This window comes from Podarcis pityusensis (assembly GCF_964106645.2).
Source record: "Podarcis pityusensis genome assembly, chromosome: 5".
NCBI classification, from domain to species: Eukaryota; Metazoa; Chordata; class Lepidosauria; order Squamata; family Lacertidae; genus Podarcis; species Podarcis pityusensis.
Window position 1 is genome coordinate 3,067,339 of NC_138032.1, and position 20,886 is coordinate 3,088,224.

At 45.3% G+C, this 20,886-nt stretch overlaps 1 protein-coding gene and 2 long non-coding RNA genes across 6 annotated transcripts in view; 1 reads left to right on the forward strand and 2 right to left on the reverse strand.

Moving 5' to 3' along the window:
• LOC308478187 overlaps window positions 1–20,886 on the reverse strand; it is a 353,980-nt gene that overhangs the window by 42,902 nt on the left and 290,192 nt on the right. The window lies entirely within an intron of this gene.
• Window positions 1–20,886, forward strand: part of BCL6 (BCL6 transcription repressor) — a 73,310-nt gene that overhangs the window by 26,561 nt on the left and 25,863 nt on the right. Inside the window, exon 1 of one of the 2 annotated variants that reach the window (XM_081007467.1) lies at window positions 15,732–15,819. The exons of the other annotated variant lie outside the window; for it this stretch is intronic. The gene's annotated coding sequence lies outside the window, so the exon portion shown is untranslated. Of the gene's footprint in view, window positions 1–15,731; window positions 15,820–20,886 lie in introns of those variants that run through there. 2 annotated transcript variants of the gene reach the window in all.
• Window positions 1,815–15,493, reverse strand: LOC308478173. 3 transcript variants are annotated; one of them, XR_013986875.1, is made up of 3 exons: window positions 8,032–15,387; window positions 2,615–2,713; window positions 1,815–2,217 (listed from the first exon to the last, which is right to left on the reverse strand). It is a non-coding gene; the product is annotated as an uncharacterized lncRNA (long non-coding RNA). The 3 variants fall into 3 exon arrangements; XR_013986876.1 differs by lacking the exons at window positions 1,815–2,217; window positions 2,615–2,713 and adding an exon at window positions 4,588–4,718 and having other exon boundaries at window positions 8,032–15,493; XR_013986877.1 differs by lacking the exons at window positions 1,815–2,217; window positions 2,615–2,713 and adding an exon at window positions 4,588–5,752 and having other exon boundaries at window positions 8,032–15,493.

Here is a 20,886-nt window from a genome sequence, read left to right on the forward strand (position 1 = left end):
TGTCATCTGCGGTATGTAATCGATATTGTTGCAATTAGTTGAGTACATGGAACTAATAAAATGCAAATAAATAAGCAGAAAGAGAAATCACTGCTCCAGACACTGAACTGTATCAGACGATGTTTCTAGTACCAGTTGCTGGAAATAAAAGCGTGCTCGGATCGTGCCGGATTTACGTATAAGCTAAACAAGCTCTAGCTTAGGGCCCCACTCTCTTGGGGCCCCCCAAAAAAATTAAAGGAAAAAAACCTGGATGTACATTTCCAAAATATAAGATAAAAAACAAATAAAATAAAACCTACATACAGCAACAGTGTTTTGTGTTGTGTAGGCTCCTATGATGTAAGTCACGGGCCCCGCCTGCTAGCCTGCTCCCTAAAATATGCCTGGTTTGCTCATTTCTATATACAGCGGTACCTTGGTTCTCAAACTTAATCCGTTCCGGAAGTCCGTTCTAAAACCAAAGCGTTCCGAAACCAAGGTGCGCTTTCCCATAGAAGGTAATGCAAATCGGGTTAATCCGTTCCAGACTTTTAAAAGCAACCCCTAAAACAGCAATCGAACATGCATTTTGCTATCTAATGGGACCACTGATCCATAAAATGAAAGCAATGATCAGTGTACTGTACTATAAAATTAATAATAATAATAATAATAATAATAATAATGGTAATTTATTGATATCCCGCCCATCTGGTTGGGCTTCGCCAGCCACTCTGGGCGGTTTTCAACAAAATATTAAAATACAGTAATGCATCAAACATTAAAAGCTTCCCTTAAGAGTGCTGCCTTCAGATGTCTTCTAATAAACAAATAATAAATTAAATAAATAAATAAATAAATAATGAGTAAAATAAATGAATAAATAAATATCATTGTAGATGATAAAAATGAAAATGATTTCCCCCCCCCCTTGCTTGCATTGATGATAGTCATTGTTTGGATGGGGGGCTTTTATCCATATCAAGGGCCCCATTACCTTCAGTAGCTTAGGGCCTCATCAAACCTTAATCTGGCCCTGAGGTTTCCCGTCATCAGAGCTGGCTCAGCCGGGAGGCAAGGGAGGGTGCTGCTTCAGGCAGCAGAAGCTATCAAGGTGGCACATCCATGGATGCCCTGCCTGATCGCCACCTCTGCCAGTGTTGGAGAAGCACCACTGCCAGTGGCACCGATTTTGGGGACGATCACGGCCCATTTGGAGCAAGATCTGCTTGGCCACTGTGACGACAGGATGCATGTTTAGATGGGCAGTGGACCTGATCCGGAAATGATCTTTTCCTGTGCTGAGTCGAGGCTGGCGTAAGTCCCCCCCCCTAAAGGGGGCATGGAAGAGGCAGGATTAGAGATGGCGACAGAGGTCGGATCCTAAGCCCATTCAGAGGAGTCACGGAGCAGAGCACGATTTAAAAGTTTTTATTTTCTGTCTGCCAGGCTTAGTAGCCCCGTCGGTGACTGGGGTTTGGATCTGGTGTAAATTTACGCCGGCTTAATTTACGACACTTTGCTCTATGCCCCTTTCTTGTGCATAGGGATTGCTCGCTTACAGTCAGTGGGCTTACTCTGAGTAGGGCTGACACTGCATACGGCCTGAAATCATGAATAAATATGCCAACGAGTATTAAAAGTTAAATTCCAGTTTATAGCATCAGCAAGATTAGGACAGAGCTACTATATAAATCCTGTATGTATGTATGTATTTATTTATTTATTTAAAAAAGGAATATTACTTATTTTTACTTTTCATTTAATACAATTCATACATTTTATTCATTCTAAACCCTCAAAGAGGTAAAAAGAATTACGATGGAATTTGATATGCATTTAGGCCCTCAAAACTATTACGATAACTCTCCGGCAATCGGTTTAGGGGATTTTCATTGCCAAGGTGAAAAACCGGGTTCAAGAAGATGTCCCGGGAGATTGCTGCCTGTAGTTTATGTGGTTAGGCAGAACGGCGACTGTTGAGACTGTTGAGATAAATGTGCCTCGAGAGATGCTCTCTATTTAAGAAAGCCCAGATTTTGCATTCAGGCCCATGCTCTTGAAATCTCAGTCGTTAACATCTGGCAAAACACTCTCTGCAGCCGATGAAATACTTAGCCCTACCGCCTTGCAGAGAACTCCCCCCCCCGACCCGAAAGGACCCTATAGCAAATACAAAGTCACTGCTGTCTTGTTTTTATTGATAATTGTATTCAGCTAAGATGCCTCCATCATCTGCAACAGAAGAAGGGAGCTGAAATATCACCATGGTTTGCTTAGGGAAATATCAAATATAATTGAAGCATTCTGTTTTAGTGGTACAGGGCAAGTTTAAGAATGCAATGATTGGAAATGGAAATCTGTCATATCCTGAATCAAATCCATTGATCCATCTTAGTCCAGAACTGTCTGCTTTGATTGACAGTGTTTCTCCAGTGGGGCTTTCCCAAATTTGCGACCCGAGTTTGTACGTGTCTGTTGTCTGTGTGCGGATGTGTGCATTACTATTATAAACCTTGCAGAATTGGGACACATAAATGCTATCTATAAATAATAACCAGACATATCACAGCCATCCATAGTCTTCTTTTTAGCCAGCACCTCTAAAGGGTCTCCAAAGTTGTGGACTTACTCGAGAGTAAGGCTCTTTAAGCTCAGCGTCACTTCCCTCGCCCCACAAAATCAGAACAGAACCAGGAAGCACATTTTCTCTTTGGTTAACTATTTGCCTCTGGAATAAACAAAACCAAAAAAAATAAAAATTGTCTAGTAGCACCTTATAGACCAACTAATTTTGTTCTGGGTATAAGCTTTCGTGTGCATGCACACTTCTTCAGATACACTGAAACAGAAGTCACCAGACCCTTATATATAGTGGGAGGGTGGGGTTTTAGGAGATGGGTGATTGACTCAGTGGGTATGGTCAACCTGTTGATGACTGTTAACGACTGCAATTAGTCCTACAGGAAAAAGCAAGGGATAGTATGCAGATGATTAGCATATGTAATGAGACAGGAATCCAATATCTCTATTCAGACCAGGGCTCTCCATAGTTTTCAGTTTAGTGATAAGTTGTAATTCAGCAACTTCTCTTTCCAGTCTGTTTCTGAAATTCTTTTGTAATAAGACAGCTGCATGGAGATCCTGTATTGAATGTCCTGGGAGACTCAAGTGTTCTCCTACTAGCTTCTCTGTCTTGCGATTCCTGATGTCAGATTTATGTCCACTTATCCTTTGCCGTAAGGTTTGTCCTGTTTGTCCAAGCTGAAGGGCACTGCTGGCATTTGATGGCATACACAATGTTAGAAGGTGAGCAATTATTTGCCTCTGTTGAGAGAGGCAGTGTGGTGTAGTGGTTAGATTTGTTGGACTAAGGGCTGGGAGATACCAGTGCCAGGGCCATGAAGCTCGCTGGGGGTCACCGTGGGCGCCAGTCTCCACCTTTCAGCCTGTCCTACCTTGTCAGGCTGTTGTGGGGATTAAATGAGGAGGGGAACAAGGCACGTATTTCCACCTTGAGCTCCTTGTGGGGGGGAGAGAAGAGGCTATAAATGCAATAAATACATGAAATAATAAATGAATAAGTCTCTGAGAATCATGAAACGGCAAGGAAATTCCTTCCTGCGCACAACTGGCCTCTGTGCCAGTTATTGCAGGAAAGAAAGAAAGAAAGAAAGAAAGAAAGAAAGAAAGAAAGAAAGAAAGAAGTAAATAAATCAAAGTGGAAATGTATTTCACCACACACTGGATAAGAAAATTTGGGATGGGATGAGTCAAGGGTGTATTTCAAAAGAGGACTTGCTTAATCAGTTATCAATTGATTACGCATTTTACGAGGGGAGGGGGAAATCCCTGCTGGCTTCAATAATTTGAATGTGAAGATACCCTTAATGATCAGAGAGTAAATGGGATTTGGTCCTCCCTCGGCTCAATTGATACATAGTGATTAACTGTGGCACAGAATTCAAAACGGTACGATCAAAGTTTTATTCAACTATAATATATGGTACTTACATCATTATCTGTCTCGAAATAATGTCCAGCAAAATAGGACATTGTGCGGGGGAGAAGCATTATGGGATCAGAGTTGTGCAAGAACTTCACGAAGGAATTTCCCTTAGAGAAAAGCCATTGTGGGATGCTTTGCAAATTTGCATTTCGCACTGCATGAATTGGATAAAATATACAGAGAACGCTTTAATAAACCCTGGTGGTGCAACTGTTTGTTTGCAGTTTTCCTACACATCTGTAGAACGGACCACAATATTATTGAGTTTAGAAATTAGCATGTTTATTCCAAAGTCCCGCTGAGTTCGATAGGACTTACTCTCAGATCGGTGTGAGTAGGATTGCAGTTGTAAGGAAAATAAAATTAATGAGACTGTGGGTTTTCTCGTCAGATCTATTGGCTGGGTTATTTAGATTTATTAGGCAGAGCACAACTCCTTTACTGATTCCCCAAGCTTCAGGCAGCGACCAAGATAATCGTTGCAAAGAATCGGTGTTGCAGTACATCTCCATCTGTCAAAGTGTGGCACGTCACGCAAATGTCAAAACTTAGCAGAAATAATTTAACTCAGAGAAAGAAGACAAGAGAAGATACAGTTTTGTCAATATATCTCATGTTTATTCATTGAGCTCTGGAAAACTAGCCATGGTATTTTGATATTTCCAACACATTTCTGTTATAATTTCTAAATGCCGCGTTTTCCACTTTAATATTCTGGATTTATTTTCTTTTATTGATTTATGAACAAAGGGCAAATATAACAAAAGAAGAAGAAGAAAAACAAAAAAATCAGACATTTAAACCACAAAGCGTCACAGTCTGAAAGGGCACAAAGGTACAGGGAAGCTCCGAATAAATAATAATATATTAACTCGTGCAAAGATTTCCTTCGCAAATAATAAAGATTTATAAAATAAAAGCATTCTCCACTGGCGTGAGCCCCATCATTATTGAGAATAAAGGTTCTATCTCGTCTTAAATGAGCCAGACCTTTGTATATGCTGGCAGTACCACTGAGTGCCTCAGTATTTGTATATGGAATAAAATCATGCCATCAAGTTCTTTAGATACTTTCAGTTTCTGAGATATCTTTTCCAGAAGGGCAATTTGCCAAACCTTTGAATACCAGCGGTCCAAATGGTTAATCTTAAATGTATTCCTACATTTGGCCAAACAACCAGAGAGGGGGAAATGAAAGAGGGGGAAATGAGGCGGTGATGGAATATTCACCCTGGCGATATACCGTACTTTTCCGTGTATAAGACTATGTGTTTTTTTTTAACTCTACAATAATGCTCAAAATCTGGGCTCGTCTTATACACGGATAGTATCTCCCCCCATTTTCTTAAATTGGAGTCCCAAAAAATAAGGGGAGTCTTATACATGGGGGCGTCTTATAGATGGGAAAATAAGGCACTTAAAGCACAGATCATTCAGGACAAATGGCTGGCCTCTAATAGCAGAAATTTCTTTATATAAATCTGCCTACATCCTCCCAGATCGTAATACTCCATGTGGAACTTCACCCAGGATGGATCATTACCAAAGTTCAGTTGGAGAGACGGAGAGGACTGTGCCTTTCCTTCATAGGAAAAACCGAAGGCTCATTCTGGATCAGGCCATTTGCCCACCGAATCCAGCATCTTCTGCCCAAGCAGATTCTCCACCAGCAGGGTGTGGGGCCCTCAGAATGCCCCCTCCCCAATATTTGTGCTTGAGCGTTTGGCATTTGGAGGTATATAGCCTCTGCAAATGGAAGTCCTTTTTTTTATTAAAAAAAAAAGCCGTCACGCCTAATAAACAAAAGCTTTTAAGGGATTGTCGCCACGAAGCAGCCACAATTAGCTTCCTCACCTCTGAGGTAGCAAAGGGTTTTCTGGTTTAAAAAGCCTAACTTCCAGGAATGCTCAAACCACGCCTCTCGTTTGTGACACATGCATGTTCTTAGGGGAAGAAAACGATGGGGTCTGTTCAGTGCCAGATTTACGTATAAACTAAACAAGCTCTAGCTTAGGGCCCCACTCTCTTGGGGGTCCCCCAAAAAATTAAAGGAAGAAAAAAAAACCCTGGGTGTACATTTCCAAGATAAAAGACGAATAAAATAAAACCTACATATAGCAACAGTGTTTTGTGTTGTGTAGGCTCCTATGAGGTCCATAAATTACCATATAGCATACATTCAACACAAAAAACAGTGGCAATTTGTTGTTGACAAAGGACAGCTGGACATAGAAAGGGCCCCATTACCTTCAGTAGGTGAGGGCCTCATCAAACCTAAATGTGGCCCTGGGTCTGCTCATAGGAAGGGTTCTGTTTGGAGATGCAAAGTTCTACATGTATTAAGTCCTAAATTCAGCTCCCAGGTTGTCCCCTGCAGTGATCCTAAGGTCTGTCCCCTGCCCAAGGGCTATAGGATCTGGGGTGGGAACATTTGCACCCCTGCAAGAAGCTCTGAAGGCGTACAGATCTTCTCTATCCCAGCTTTAGACACGCAGCACCAGGTTAAGCAATGGTGGATGTATCTAAATCAGCCAGTCCACTCGTTTAAATGATCTAAAACACTGGTTACCAAATTGGGTGGTACCACTTGCGGGGGAGGGGGGGAGTTACCTAGGTGATGTTAAGAGGCAAGGGGGGGGGCGGTCCCGGAGGTATAAATGACTATCAGAAAAGTTGGATCATCAATTTTGTTGAATTAAACAAATTAGTTTTAATTGGATTTTGGATAACCGTGCAATTAATTGTTACTGTTTTTGAATTGTATTGCTTAGTGAGTTGTGCAAACTGCTGTTCTGAATAATGCCTTTTATAGAGTTGGGTAAGGGGCACGAGGAGATGAGCTTATGGGAACAAGGGGCCTGGAAAAGTTTGGGCTGCATCATACGAAGGAACACAATATGATGCTTTTGCAAAAGTTCAGCTTTAGTGCATCACCCATCTCAAAACAATTCTGCCGTCACTGGTATTATAGACTAGAATGCTGTTTTGGAGATCAATTGGAGGCTTGCTCTCAGCTAATTATTTAAGTGCATCTGTAGTCCAGGCAAGGAGCAGAAAAGCAAACCCTAGCAGCTTGGTTACATGTATTGCTGATGCTATAAAACCAGAAGACACATAATATTAAAAAAAATTAAAATCATACGGCCATGTGATGTTTATGTACATTAAGCAAGCAAGCAAGCAAGCAGGCAGTTAAAAACTGAACATCAGGGAGATAAGATCTTGGGACACCTCATGCAGTCTGCTGTGAATTATACCGACGCTTGGGAACAAACAAATAAGAAAGGTAGTAGCAGGAGAAAATTATATGTCAGACCTGGAAATAGCATAGGGGCTGTACAGAAAGCCGCCACCCAGCCTCAAACTTTTTTAAAAGAAGAAGAAGAGGAGGAAGAAAAAGAAGGAGGCTAGATTGATTGCAAAATAAGGCTGAAGTGCTCACTAACTGGACAAATAGCAGGCAACAGGGCTCTCCCTAATGTGCAAACAATCCACATTTTGGCTAGGATGCTCAAGAGGCAGCTAGTACAAATCCGGTAGTGCAATAGTTACATTGTTTTGGCATATTGAGGGATGGAGGGGGATAACAAGGGTGGGTGCCCTTCTTCGCATTTTGTGGGCTCATGAGAAACAGAAAAAGAGGAAACGTTCAATTTTTTAAAAAAACAACAACCTGACACCATTAAAATGTAGCCCATAATATTCACCAGTGCAAGGACAAAGGCAGATGGGTTTTATATCCACCAGATAATATGCGTGGAATATGCCCACTCTGTTCTTAATCTGGGTTAATCAGTCAGGAATGACTATCGGTTTCACCTATGCACTCACATTCCTTATTATATATCTTTGAATAGTAACCACCAGTGCTTTTCTTCTAGAAAAAATGGTATTGGTACTCGCCGTTACTGTCAGTGCCACATTTTTAACCAGTGCTTCTCTTCCAGATATAATGGTGCCAGTACTGCATACCTTTGAGTATCCGCAGAAATAATAATAATAGTAATAATAATACATGATCTGAAGACTCATGAGGCTACCTCATTGCAGATGCTAAACATGTCTTCTTGCCATAATCCAGGTGGGAGACTTCCGGGGAACCCCTTGTACATTGCCTTGGCTTCTAAAAGTGGGATATAAATCAAAGTTTTAAATTTTAAAAAAATGCATGGATTAAAATTCCAGAGATAATTTCCCATAAATAATTTTTGTGGTCTGAAAGAGATGAAAATCTCCTTTCCCTCTGTGCATCACATAAATCACTTTGAGGGTCTATAAACCACAGTGGAGATGTGCTACAGGGCAACTTATCAACCTAGTTTATGAGCCCGTGTTCCCTGAATAGGTTAATGCTTCCCCTCCCAAAAATTGTTGCAATTGAAGATGTAATTGGGTTATTAAAATACGCATTCTTCTCTCGCTTTCATGGGGGGAAAGAGTGAGGAACATAGGTGGAGGTTAATTTTGAAAATAGGAAGGAGAAAAAGAAGAAGAAACATATTGCAAGTTCCATTATGTCCTGCCACGGAAGGTAGGGTTGATTGCATGTAATGACAGCTGTCACGTTACCCCCTGGGCCTTGCTGTCAGGCCTCCACCTCAGAGAGGGAAAGGTGTGCATCCGTCACAACCAAGGACAGGACAGCAGTCAACACAACACAAACATGCAACCGGTTTAATTTCCCGTGAGCTGTCCTGCTCCATTTGGAAGGGCTTTGCTTTATTTTGGAACTGGACTCATTCTGCTCCCTAGAACTGCACATTATTCTATTGTTGTTCCTGCCCTTAAACCATGTGGTGAAGAACCAGGAAGAAAACCGAGGAATAAATTCGGCAGCTTTCCTTCAGGGTCTCGGAGATCACACTGTCTAAGGCCAGTTCCTCTTGGACTTGTGAGATCACTGAACAGCCTTCGTCGGGTTTGGGACGGCCGTAGAGCCAAAACAGGCTTGCTGTTTCCAAAAGTGCAGCCTGAACAAAACGGCTGCTAACTCTTCCCTGAATGCTCGAATATTTGCCATGCAATATTCACTAGATATTTCTTAACTTGCATTGAAACCAGCCTCGTGATTATTTGATCCCAAACCTTTTGATGACTGCCAGTCGACACTGTTTGATAGCTGACAAGCAATGCTGTTTGTTAGGAGAGCATGGCCCAGCATTTAGCACTTGACAGCTGACAGCTTACGGGATTTCACATTTCATGCCTGCCAGTGCAACCGGCAAGACACCCACAAGGCTAGGGTTTCCAATTTTGAAAAGCTTCACATTCAGATTTCTAATGCCGGAGATTCCAATTTGGGACTTGATTGAAGTTTGGAGGTTTGCAAACACTTCTTTTGAGTTCTAGACAGTTGCATGGTTTCTCTTGTTTGCCCCTCCCAATGTCCCTGCTCTCAGTTTTTGGGGGCACTGTGGCATGCAAAATGGACTCCATCAGTTATTCACCCGGAGATCATCAAGCTAAAGATCTGCTCCATCTGTACCATACAATTTGGGTGAGGGGAAACAAGAGAATGTACAGTGGTACCTCGGGTGAAGAACTTAATTCGTTCTGGAGGTTTGTTCTTAACCTGAAACTGTTCTTAACCTGAAGCACCACTTTAGCTAATGGGACCTCCCATTGCCACCGTGCGATTTCTGTTCTCATCCTGAAGCAAAGTTCATAACCCGAAGTACTATTTCTGGGTTAGCGGAGTCTGTAACCTGAAGCGTCTGTAACCCGAGGTACCACTGTATCAAAATAGAAATTATTTGCAGTTGCAAAAGCATAACAGAATTGTTCCGTAAGAATCAATCGTGACTTTAAAATGTGGATTTCATAATCTGTGCTTCAGTCCCCTTGGGAAAAGATCCCATGACTGGGCCATCGTTACAAAATATCTGTGCCTTTTTGGTGATTTAGGCACCATCCTTCAGAGGACACTTCATTTGCTTAATTCCTCCAATCGAAAAAAACAAGTTTAGTGACAGGATGTCAGCTTATTTAAAGGGATGAATTTGAGTGTAAATGTGCTCCGAGAAGCAGCACTCTGGCTAAGCTCCTCCAAGGCACATTGAAATCATTGGGATTTACTTCCAAGTAAACATGCTCACGTCTCAACGGCATCATCGAACGCTCCTGCGTTTAAGTCATTTGCTGGATCAGTAAAGCTTTGGGGAGGAGGGTTATTTTGAGGGTGCTTGCTGGGGTCCTGCAATGTACATTTTAACCTGACTGCTCATCGAACGGTCACTTAAGAGCACGACAATTAAATGGCTAAAATGTTTTGTGCCATCCCTGCACAGAGCTTTTCCAGGAAGGGAAACGGCAGGCTAACTTCTCCGAATGCGAGGCCAGGGAGTGGGCAGGCAGGAATGAGCCATTTGGCTGGGGAGCCAAGGCTCAAATGTGCCCTTTTTAATTTCCATCCGATCAGAAATAGCAGCTCCAACCCAAATGCAAAGCAGATGCCCACTTGTTGTTGATGTTGTTGTTGTGGGTTTTTTCCTGCACGCAGGGCCAACCCATCCCCGCTGGCCACAGTGGATGTCCTACACCCCATTCTCTCCTGATTGCTCTCAGATGAAACAAAAGCCCCTCCATTCACTTATATGGGAAAATCAGTGACTTATCCGGCAGGGTCCTGGAGTGAAAGCTAAATTCCCTCCTCAGCTGCATGAAGTAAAATTGATGGAGAGGGCAGGATCCACAGTGAGAGCTGGATGAAAATATATAGATGAACCAGCTAGAGACAGAACTAAGATTTAAAAATATAAGGGACCTTATTGATTATATTTCAGGAGGGGTGGGTGGGCAAAATGGTCAGTTTCAGTTTCCTTCAGTTTCTCATTTTTTGCCAATGTTAAATTCAGTTCACGTTTCCATATCAGTTTTTATTTTTTAAAAAAACACTTTTCAAAGTTTTCATAAATATTCATCGCCACTGCAAATATCTCCTAATATACACAATTGTGCATGAAGGTCTGCCTAATAAACATATTTTTTTGCAAAAACATTTCCCTCCTATACATCCTGCAGTATCATGTAAGACTCAGACAGTTCTGCTGTTAGTTTCTGTGAGACAAGGACTGGAAATCTAAAGGGCAAATGCCAACATTAATTAATTAACTAACTAACTAACTAACTAACTTTCTATACCGCCCTTCATCTGAAGATCACAGTGTAATTTACAATATAATGTAAAAGAGATTTGTTATAACAATGCATGAGGTATAGCTCTCTCGAAACATCGAAACATCTCTTGAAACATTTAACCACTGCTGAGTAATTCAAGGGGAGACTGAAATCAGCTTGTTTGATAAAGAATAATATCCCTTCTTAAAGTTTATTAATGGTGGAGGTGAGTTTAGAGAGCCTCCAGTGATTCAGTCATCTTCATGGCAGTTTTATTTGAAAACATTAGTGACTTAGTTTGGGCTTTCAGGTGTATAGCAGACTTAATATTGTATGTAATTCTGTTGCATTGCATCGTGCCAGAGTCGTCCATGATTTTTCTCTTTTGCTACTATTGAAAAGAATGTTATGATTTCTTTAAGAAAGAAAAAAGCCAGTAATGTATGCCTTTAATGCATACTTTGCCCCAGGATATGCATTTCCGTACACATTACTCGACTGTAGAACTGCCTTGCAAAATTCAGAAAAGTGCAAATTTTGAAGGACACTTCCACTTTTCGGTTTGCTTATTATTCAGAGAAAGTGTGAATTAGGTCGGTTTGCCTTTAAATGCAAAACCGAACTGAATTTCTCCCTCATCTCCAGTATGCATGGTGGGTGGTCGAATTCCATAGCCACCTATCGATCAAGGCTATACCTTTTTACCCCATATACACTTTCCTTTGCATTTATATTGTGCCTTTCCAGGGCTCTCAATGTTGTTCATCTCGGTAAGACAATTCCCCCTTGCAGTCAACTGTGTGAGGGCATTCAGTCTCGCGAGTCCCATATTAAAAACGGCAGGTTCCGCTTTCAAAGTGGGGAATGGGGTGTAACAGAGATGGGGACCCTCCCAGATACTTAGAATCATAGAACCGTACAGTTGGGAGGGACCCTAAGAGTCATCTAGTCCGGCCCCAATGCAATGCAGGGATCTCAGCTAAAGCATCCCTGACAGATCCTTATGGAGACGACACCTTGCAGGGATATTTGCAAACACTGGGACTTCAAAGCAAGTGATGGGGAAAATGGCAAAATCAGATATTCCTCCCCATTCTTTTCTCTTTTGCACAGAGGGGCTATTGCAAAGAAACAATACCAAATCTTCCTACCCAAATCCTTTTCTCAGGGCCTCTCTACTGAGGCTTTAAAAACATGGAAGCAGGTGCAATGTGTGTGTTCGTGTGCACTTGCTAAAAGACGCTCGCTTTGCAGGGTTGATGGGCTTGGGGGGGGGGCAGGGGGAGGAATCTGGTCCCTTGAGAACAGCGCTTGAAACCCAGCTGGGAATTTGCAAAGGCGATTCACGGCTCCTTCCTCCTGCTCTGCAGTGCCCCCTCTGGCTACTTTAGGAACACTACCCTCTGACCTCTGAAGGGGAATGGCTTTGAAGAATAATATATTTCTTCCCCACTTAAAATAGGGAGGAAATATTAGGCTGCGGGCAGACGATGGCACACAGGGAGGAGTGCAAATAGGAGGCGCACTCAAAGCCTTGAGGTCCATTTTACTTGGGGCGCAGGCAGACATCCAAGTAAATAATTTCAGCCAGTTTGGTCCATTATTTACAACACACATATGCATTTATATTCTTTTTGGCTCTGTATTGGCGGACATCCTGTCATCTAGTGGGTGGGAGCATGCTTCGCAATAATGAATTTGAAACGTGTTTTCATACTCCAAGGAAACACAATAGGAATTTTGTCTCCCCCTTCAAAGTGCGATTGTGCTAAAGCATTAAGGTGGTCAATGTCAAACCGTTCAAACAGCCCATTTACTGCCTCAAACTCGAGAGATTTAAATTTCAGGAAAATATAGATTTTTATTTTCAGGAAAATAATGACTTGTAACTATAGTTGTTATCTATCTGCACACAAGCAAACAAATGCAAGGACAAATCGTCCCTCTGATTTATGGCTCTATTTGCAGACATCCACCAAAACATTGTGCCCTTTGCTCTGCAATCGACAAAATGAGATAAATCCATGTTCCTGAATTGCAATTTTTCTTAAACTGCATTCAAAGTCTGAATTCTCTGCAAGCCATTAATCGTTGGAAGGTGCATAACCCCAAAATCATGCGTATTTCTTCCTTTCTCAAAGATCTGAGAGGATCTATGCAATATTTATACTGAGAATTAAACACACACACTGAAGTTACAGCTGAGTGTTTCAAACAATTTGCATGTCATTTAATCAGTTTCCCTAAGCAATCTGATTAGCCAGTGTGACTGTGCTGTGATTCAAACTTGGAGAGATTGTTGTAAACAAATTCCCATTCATAGTTTATCGAGCTTCCTTGATTCTCTTCCCCTCCCCCTTCTGTCAAAGGGGGGGGGGAGAGAGAGTTTAAGAGAGAAAGAGTCACTGAGCTATTTATAGATCCTCCCCCAATCTCATAACAATTAGAGGTTTATTATCATTAAATAAACAAATAATTGAGAACTCCGCTTGATAGGACGGCATGCTGGTTAGGCCCTGATACAGTGAAAGTCGGAAAGACATCTGCATCGTCATAAGTTCCAAAACAAGAACAACAACATCTTTTATCCTCAAAGTTTCGGCAAACCGTCTTCCCCCTCCATGCCCCCTCCCAGGCCATGCAGAGATACGTATATATATTTACAATCTATTTAGCTTGATAAAACCCAACAGGCCACACATGTTTCCAGGTCTAAAGTCTCCTTCAACAGTTAAAAAGAAGGGAGGCCTTTTCACACAAACACACCCGCAGTTCTGAAATGCTACAAAGCGAACAAATAATCCCCCCCCCAAAAAAAATAATTCCTAGCAATAATTTTCAATCTACAACTTTAAAATAAAGGCTTTGCAGAGACTCTGGAGCACGCAGAACGATCCGCATTAAACTGCTCTCATTTCTAATCAAGGACAAGCTTTCGAGGCAGAAAACTGTTTTGACAGCCAGGGATTCCCAAACCCTGGTTTCATTTTACATTTGCTCCAGATGGAGCACTCCCCCCCCCCAAACACACACAACTCCCCTTCAAAGCCAGAGATCTGCTATGACCCAGCCTGCAGGGCACAAGGGGGTCTGGATCTCCCCCCCCCCGTCACCCAGCTGCCCACCCCACAGCTGCAACCCAGGCGTGGGTGCTGAAAGGCCCGCTTGCGGTTCCACGATAAGCAAAGTGGGCTGCTTCTGCAACTTTTCCTCTTGCCTTCCCCACTGCAAAGGAGTGAAAGGAGCTGGTCCATTTGGGAGCCCCCGAAGGCCCACAATCTGAACAGGGGATAGGGGAAAAGTGAAGCGTCCCAGAACCGAACCACCACGCCAGAATCCTTCAGAAAGATAAGCCGAGTGAGTCCTCCCAGCAAATTGAGTTTGATCAAGAGTCCTCGATTTATAGGAGAGCCACTTGCAGCGGAGGGGGAACCCCACAAAACTGAAAAACTTCTAGAAAAAGTATCTAGAACGGAAAAACAAAAACAAGAATCCACAAACAAACCACGACCTTGTTTCTCTAGCAGCGAATCCTCCCTCTTCTCTGAAATCACAAGAGCCCAGAGGAGATGTTTTCCAAAAAAGCAAAAAGCAAGTCCCAGGTCTGGCTTGAAAGGAACGTTCCACAAACGCACTGTCGATAATTTTTTTTAAAAAAAGACAAGGTATTTGCACGAACGCACACACACAAAATTCCCCAGTAAAGCAAAGAAGAAAAACAAAACAAAACAAAAAACAAAAGTGTCTTATTTCTGAACGGGCTTCTCCTCCTTCTTCCTCGCTCTCAGCCCGAAAAACTGCAGGTCTGCCCCCCCCCCCTTCTTCCTTTTTCAGTTTTTTTAAAATACGAACCTTACTCCAATTCTTCACCCTCACCAGCGCCTGCGGCGCAACGAGGATTTCTCTTTGCCCTTCTCCTGCTCTCGTTTCTTTTTCTCCCCTTTCCTACTGAATATTGCTGGCGGCGGTGGCGGGGGGGGGGGGGAGAGAAAAAGCAAAAAGTCAAAGCAACCCCCCCCCCTCATCAAAAGCTGCATATTATTATCACCATGTTTTGGGTCTCTCTCCCTCTCTCTTTCTCTCTCTGCTTAGGACCTGAAAAGCAAATGCAAAAGCCTTTGGAACGGGGGGGGGGGGGGATTGTTAAAGCTTTTTTTTCCTCCCCTTAAAGAGATGCTGGGATGGGGGGGTGGGAACCGAAGCTGCGAAATGGAATTCGCCCCGGATCCCCGGATTTCTCTTATGTCACCGCCAAGCAAATTAGTTCTCAGAATTCCAGCGGGGGGAGGCGGGCGGGAGGGAGGGAGGGGGAGGAAAGCGAATAGAACTCTGCAACATTGTATTGAGGCCGATCCCTGACGTCACGGTAGGCAAGGTCCCCACGTGACTGCCAGAGAGGAGCCTACCACTGGCGACGGGGGGGGCCCGGGCCCCGCACCTGCCTCCTGGCCCCTTCCCGCAAGTTTTTTCCCGGGGGTCTCCTTGGAGACCTTTTCCATTAGTCTCTCTACAAGCTCGGGGGTGTTCCCGAGTGGGTTCCGGGCCCCCTTTGGCCCCTCCTGGCAGAAAGCCCTTCCCCGGGATCCTCCCCGGGCTGCCTACGATGGTAGCGCCTGCCGCTCAAATTCCGAGAATTGAGCTGTGTTGATTCTTAGAACTGGGGTTCTTAGAAGTGGTGATGCAAGGAGTTTCTAGGAAAGCGCGGAGACCAGGTGATTCGCTCTCGCTCGCTGCTTTGCATTGCTGCCGCTGTCCGGGCTGCTGCTGCTGCTGCTGCCTGCGCCGTGCCTCTTGGATGAGGATGATTAATAATAACCAGAATAATAACCATAATAATATTTAGAGCAATAACAATAGCAAGGCAGCCAAGATGCTGGAGGCGGTGCCAGGGCTCCGTTGCGCGCTGCGCCTCTTTCATTTCCATCCATCCCATTGCCACCTTTTTTGTTGCCTGGAAATCGGGGGCTTTCTTGAGCAAGGAGGGGGAGGTGGCTGGAGGTGGGGGGGGGGAGGCTCTGGTCCCGTTCGGCGCCGGTGCTTTTGCAAAGGGGGGTCTGTTTCTCGCGTTGTATGTGTGTGTGTCCCCTCTCTTTCCTTCTCCCTGGCGCGGCAGGTGGAAGGCAGGCGGGCGCGCAGAGGGCTCCCCCTGCTCTCCAATCGCCCAGAGCCACCAGGAGGGGGGAAAAGCCATGCTTGGCTCTTAAGCCTTGTCAGTCTCCCCGGCGGGGTTTGCTGCCTGCCTGCCTCTCTCTCCTGAGCGTGTCAATTTCTGCTTGCAGGGAGCAGAGAGGGTGGCTGTTTTGACGCTTGTCAGTTTCATTTTGGAAAGGCGAGGAGGCGCGGGGCGTTTTGCCGAGGATCGTGGCTTGTTGTGTCGGGATCGCGTTTTTTTGGAAGGGCTGTTTTTTTGGAAGGGCTGCCCGTGGAAGGAAGCTGGCGGGGAGGGAGGGAGAGCGCGAGAGAGCTCTGGGGGAAGCTGGTGGTTGTGCTAATCGGGCGAGCCGAGCAGGACACCTCTATTCTCCGAGTCCTTTCCATGCACAGAGTCAGCGGCCGCCTTTGCCCCATCGTGACCGGGTCTTAATATTTTTTTGGCCATGGAGGCATTTTTCAATTTTCCCCCACCCTCTTATTTTTATTTTCATTTTCAATCACTTTGCAAAACTGGGTTCCCCGAAACGTGTTTTGTTTTTTCCTTCTCCCCCCTCTAGTCTCTTTCCTTTCGGGCGCTCGATAACGCCAGCTCGCCTCGCTCGCCTGGCGCCGCTCCACCGACCAGGGCCTCGCGTGCGCGCGAGCTAAACGCACAAGGGCAGCCGGGGAAGGGAAAGAAGCGGAGGAGGAGGAGGAGGAGGAGGGGACGGTTGTTTGTTTGTTCCACCGGGCGACCCAAATATAAATAAACAAGCACAAGTAAACATGCAACCGGCTGGCGCTCCGAAACCCACCAAAGCGTGTATATATAGGATTGCGCGCCGGGGTGAAGGGGTTTCCCCAATGGGGCTTACTCCCGAGGAAACATGCAGAGGATAGAAAACACGCACCCCCAAAATTCCCTTTTTTGTCTTTTCTCGGGGGCAGACAAAAAGCCAGCTTACGACTGACTTATGTTCGGGCAACTCGCCCCCCAAAGAGATCGGCCGGGTCCCGAGGCTTTGGGCACCTGCCGCGGCGCGTCTCCCGGGATCGGGGCCGGAGAGGGAGGGGGGCGCCTCTCTGGCCTCGCGCGCTGTGTGTATTTCTGCGGCGGCCGGGGCTGCGTGCCTGCCACTCGCCTCCCAATGGCCGGGCCGGCCTCCTCCTCTCTCCTTCTTCCTCCTCCTCCTTCTCGGCCGGCTGTCATCCGGCGCGGCCCGGGTAGCCGCCGCCGGAGTGCCGCGCGCGAAGCCGGAGAGCGCCGGGGCTCTTCCAAAGGCGGGCGCGCGCGCGGAGGAGCGCGGGAGGCGGAGGTCCCTGGCCCGGCGCGCAAGATGCGCGCACGAGCCCAACGTAGGACTGTGCTTCCCTCCCGTAACAGCCCCAGAAAAAAAGGGGAAAAAACCTGTCTGGTTCCGCCGGCAGCCTCTGCCGCAAACCCAGAGAGGCAGGCAGTTCCCAACATCTCTACCCCCGCATCGCAATTTCACTTGTGCATGTACAGTATATATATACTGTACATGCTAGCCAAATATATTAAAATGGAGCTGCAGAAAAATATATTTGCCATGATGCGTTTTGTTTCTCTCTTTAAAAATATGAATATATGGGGGACTCATGTCTTTGAAAAATATTAGGAAAGGCGAAATCCTTCATCATGGATACTTTGGCGATGCCGGGAGACTTTATCACGCAGCAGAATTCTCCAGGGTGGGTTATATTTGGGTAGGGCGATGTGAAGAGAAAAAGTTAGGGGGCAGACCCTCTTGTTTATTTATATCCGCGCCCCTGCCTCCGCGGGCGCCGGGTTGTTGTGTTTTCTCCTGAGCGAAAAATAGGCAGGTCCCGGCCCCGAGGAGACTCCATCTGCGTTCGATCTCGGCTGGCGCGCGTCGGGTCCTGCTGGCGCGCGAATGTTTCCAGGCTCCCCGGCGTGTGTGTGCGTGGGGACGGTGGCGGGGGGGGGGGGGAGAGAAAGGCAGCCAGCTGAGCCTGGGAACAGAAGCTGTGCCATGAAAACAGAGTCTGCCTGGTGGAGGTGGCTGTTGGATTAATATTAATCCCTGTTTTCTCTTCTTTTCGCCCCCCCTCCCCCGCCAGATAGCAAATGTGGTGACTTTATTTTCAAGAAACAATTAAAAAACGAGCCTCTCTGAAGGATGTAAGGAAGTCAGGTTTCCGAAACACGAGCCCAATTTTTAGAAGAAGGAAAAAACCCCAGTGTATTTGAAAGATATATGTAATATACTGTAATAGATATGGGGAACACTAGAATTTAATCTATAGATGTTATTGCTGGACGTTAGGATTGGTGATGGGGAGATCAGGCAAGCCTGGAGTGCGGTTTTAATTTTTTTTGGGGGGTGGGGGGTCTTTTTGCTCTGTTATTCTGGAATCACCTACCCCGGAATAACAGACCCCCTTCCCCAATTCCATGCTAGCCAAATTTTGCCACTCCGCTCCCCCAGACATTAAACCTTGAAATATGTGTGGGGAGATGGGAGACCCCATCTTTCTCTACCCCTTGACTATGGAAGTGGGGCAGTTACCGCGCAGTTAAGCCTCGCTGGTTGCTCCAGGCTTCCCCTATCTCTCCAGAATGGTCCAGACGGCCCCTTTAAAAAACAAACAAACCCAGGCGCTTGAAGAAGCGTTCCTGGAAGGGAACACAGGAATTAATAGCGGGGAAGGAGACGCATTTATTAACACTTACCCGTCTGTAAACTGATCTCCTTAATCCCTGCAGAGAAAGAGGCAAAATTTAGGATCTAGGTTTGGACCAGGTTGGGGGTGGGGAGCCCTCTCCAAAGCCCTAAAGACCAGGGCAACTAACTGCCCCCTCTGTAGAGCCAAAGACCCACGAGTCAGGGGTGCCTGTTTGTTTTGGTACTCCCCTTCCCCAAATTAAAATGCTTTGGAGGGCGAGAGCGGGGCCGTGGAGAAGGCGGCGAAGTCTTGTTTGTTTGCTTAAGGAACGGCCAAGGCGAAAGGAGATCGAGCGCAGGCAACTCCGGGAGTTCAATCCTCGCTCTCTCCCCCCTCCGGCACTTTTCGTAAATTTCTTAAAGCGCTTCCTTAGAATAAAGGGGTCTATATTTACGGGAGGGGGGGGAGGGGGGAATCATGTTCTCTTGGAGGCAAAGTTATCCAGGTGTAAGGGAAAGTTGTTAGAAATCCAACCTCTTTATTAAAAAAAATAATAATAATCGAGGATTTCCCCGTCCTTCGCATGACAGAGTGTGTTTAGGTGTGTCTTCTCCTCTGGAGTGGGGGGGGGGGGGTGGGAAAACTTTGTTGTGAGTTGGAATGGGGGGAGAGACTTCTGATTTAAATCGGTATGTTTGTGTGTGGGGCAAGATTGACCTCTGGTGGTTAAATGTGGAATAGCGGAGCAGGATCCCTCTCCCCTCCCCCCCCCAACCTACCCCCTATTTGGCAAATCTGTGGGGTGTGCGTACCATATTGCAAAATAACCATGGTTGTGGGTGCTGTGAAATGTAGAGAACGCTGTTGGGGTTTGCCCTTGTGCTGTGGGTGAGGTGCTGCCTTTTATATAAAACAGCATTTGCCCAACTTTCACAACGCTTTGCAAAAGGCCTAGGGTTTGTTTGCGGAGTTTTCTTTCGTCTCTGTCCACCAGCAAACCCGCCCTGTGACCCTCAGATGAAGGGCTGTATCGAAATCTAATACATTTAAACACGAGTTTAAAATAACCCCAGGCCCATTTTGCAGATGGGGAAACTGAGGCTTCAAAACCATGGGCAGAGCAGGGAGTCTGAATATGGGCATCTGTATGTCAGGTACTAGAGACACAGAAGGGGACAGGGTTGCTCTTGTGCTCAGATCCTGCTTGCGGATTTCCCCAGAAAGGCATTTGGTTGGCCACTGTGAGAATAGGATACTGGATTCTAGGCCTGATCCAGCCAGCCTCTCCTTATGTTCTTATGTGTGATTCTGCCCCACATTTAAACTGTGTATATGAGCAATAGAAAGGAGTTTTGCAGGGTCTAAAATAGGAATGGGGAACCTGCGGCTGTCTAGATGGTCGCTGGCTTCTCCTCATGGTCGTTGGCCATCCTCAGGCTGACTGACAGGCAGGTGTTGGAGTCTAGCATCATCTGGAAAACTGCAGGTTCCTCACTCCTAGGTCTTAAAATCAAACCAGGAAGCTCCAGGGTTTGACACACTAGAGTTTGGCAGTGGGAGAAACCTCCTTACCATCTAGTACAAGGCTTGTGTTTTTCCACTTCCATCAAATCAAAATACAAAGAGAGGCTTGATCGGAGGTTTGTTTGCTTTTTTAAAAAAAATGTTTTAATTATTGTTTGTGACGCCGCAGGGAGAGATTTAAAGGAGGAATACAAAGTACAGGCTGCCTTCAACTCTTGGGGGGGGTGTCTAAGCTTGCTTCAGAGTAAATTGAGGCAATCTATTTGAAAAGAGAGAGAAACTGGACCAATAACTGACATTTATCCAGCTGAATGGATGGGTAACTACTCTCAAGTAGAAGGTCTTCTCATATAGGTAGGGGGGAAAGTGCAGAACTTCGCCAGGGATAGGGTCCATCAACTCTTGGGATTACCTTTGGTTCCAAATCGGATACTAATAACAAATTTAGTTAGTCTCTAAGGTGCTACTGGAAG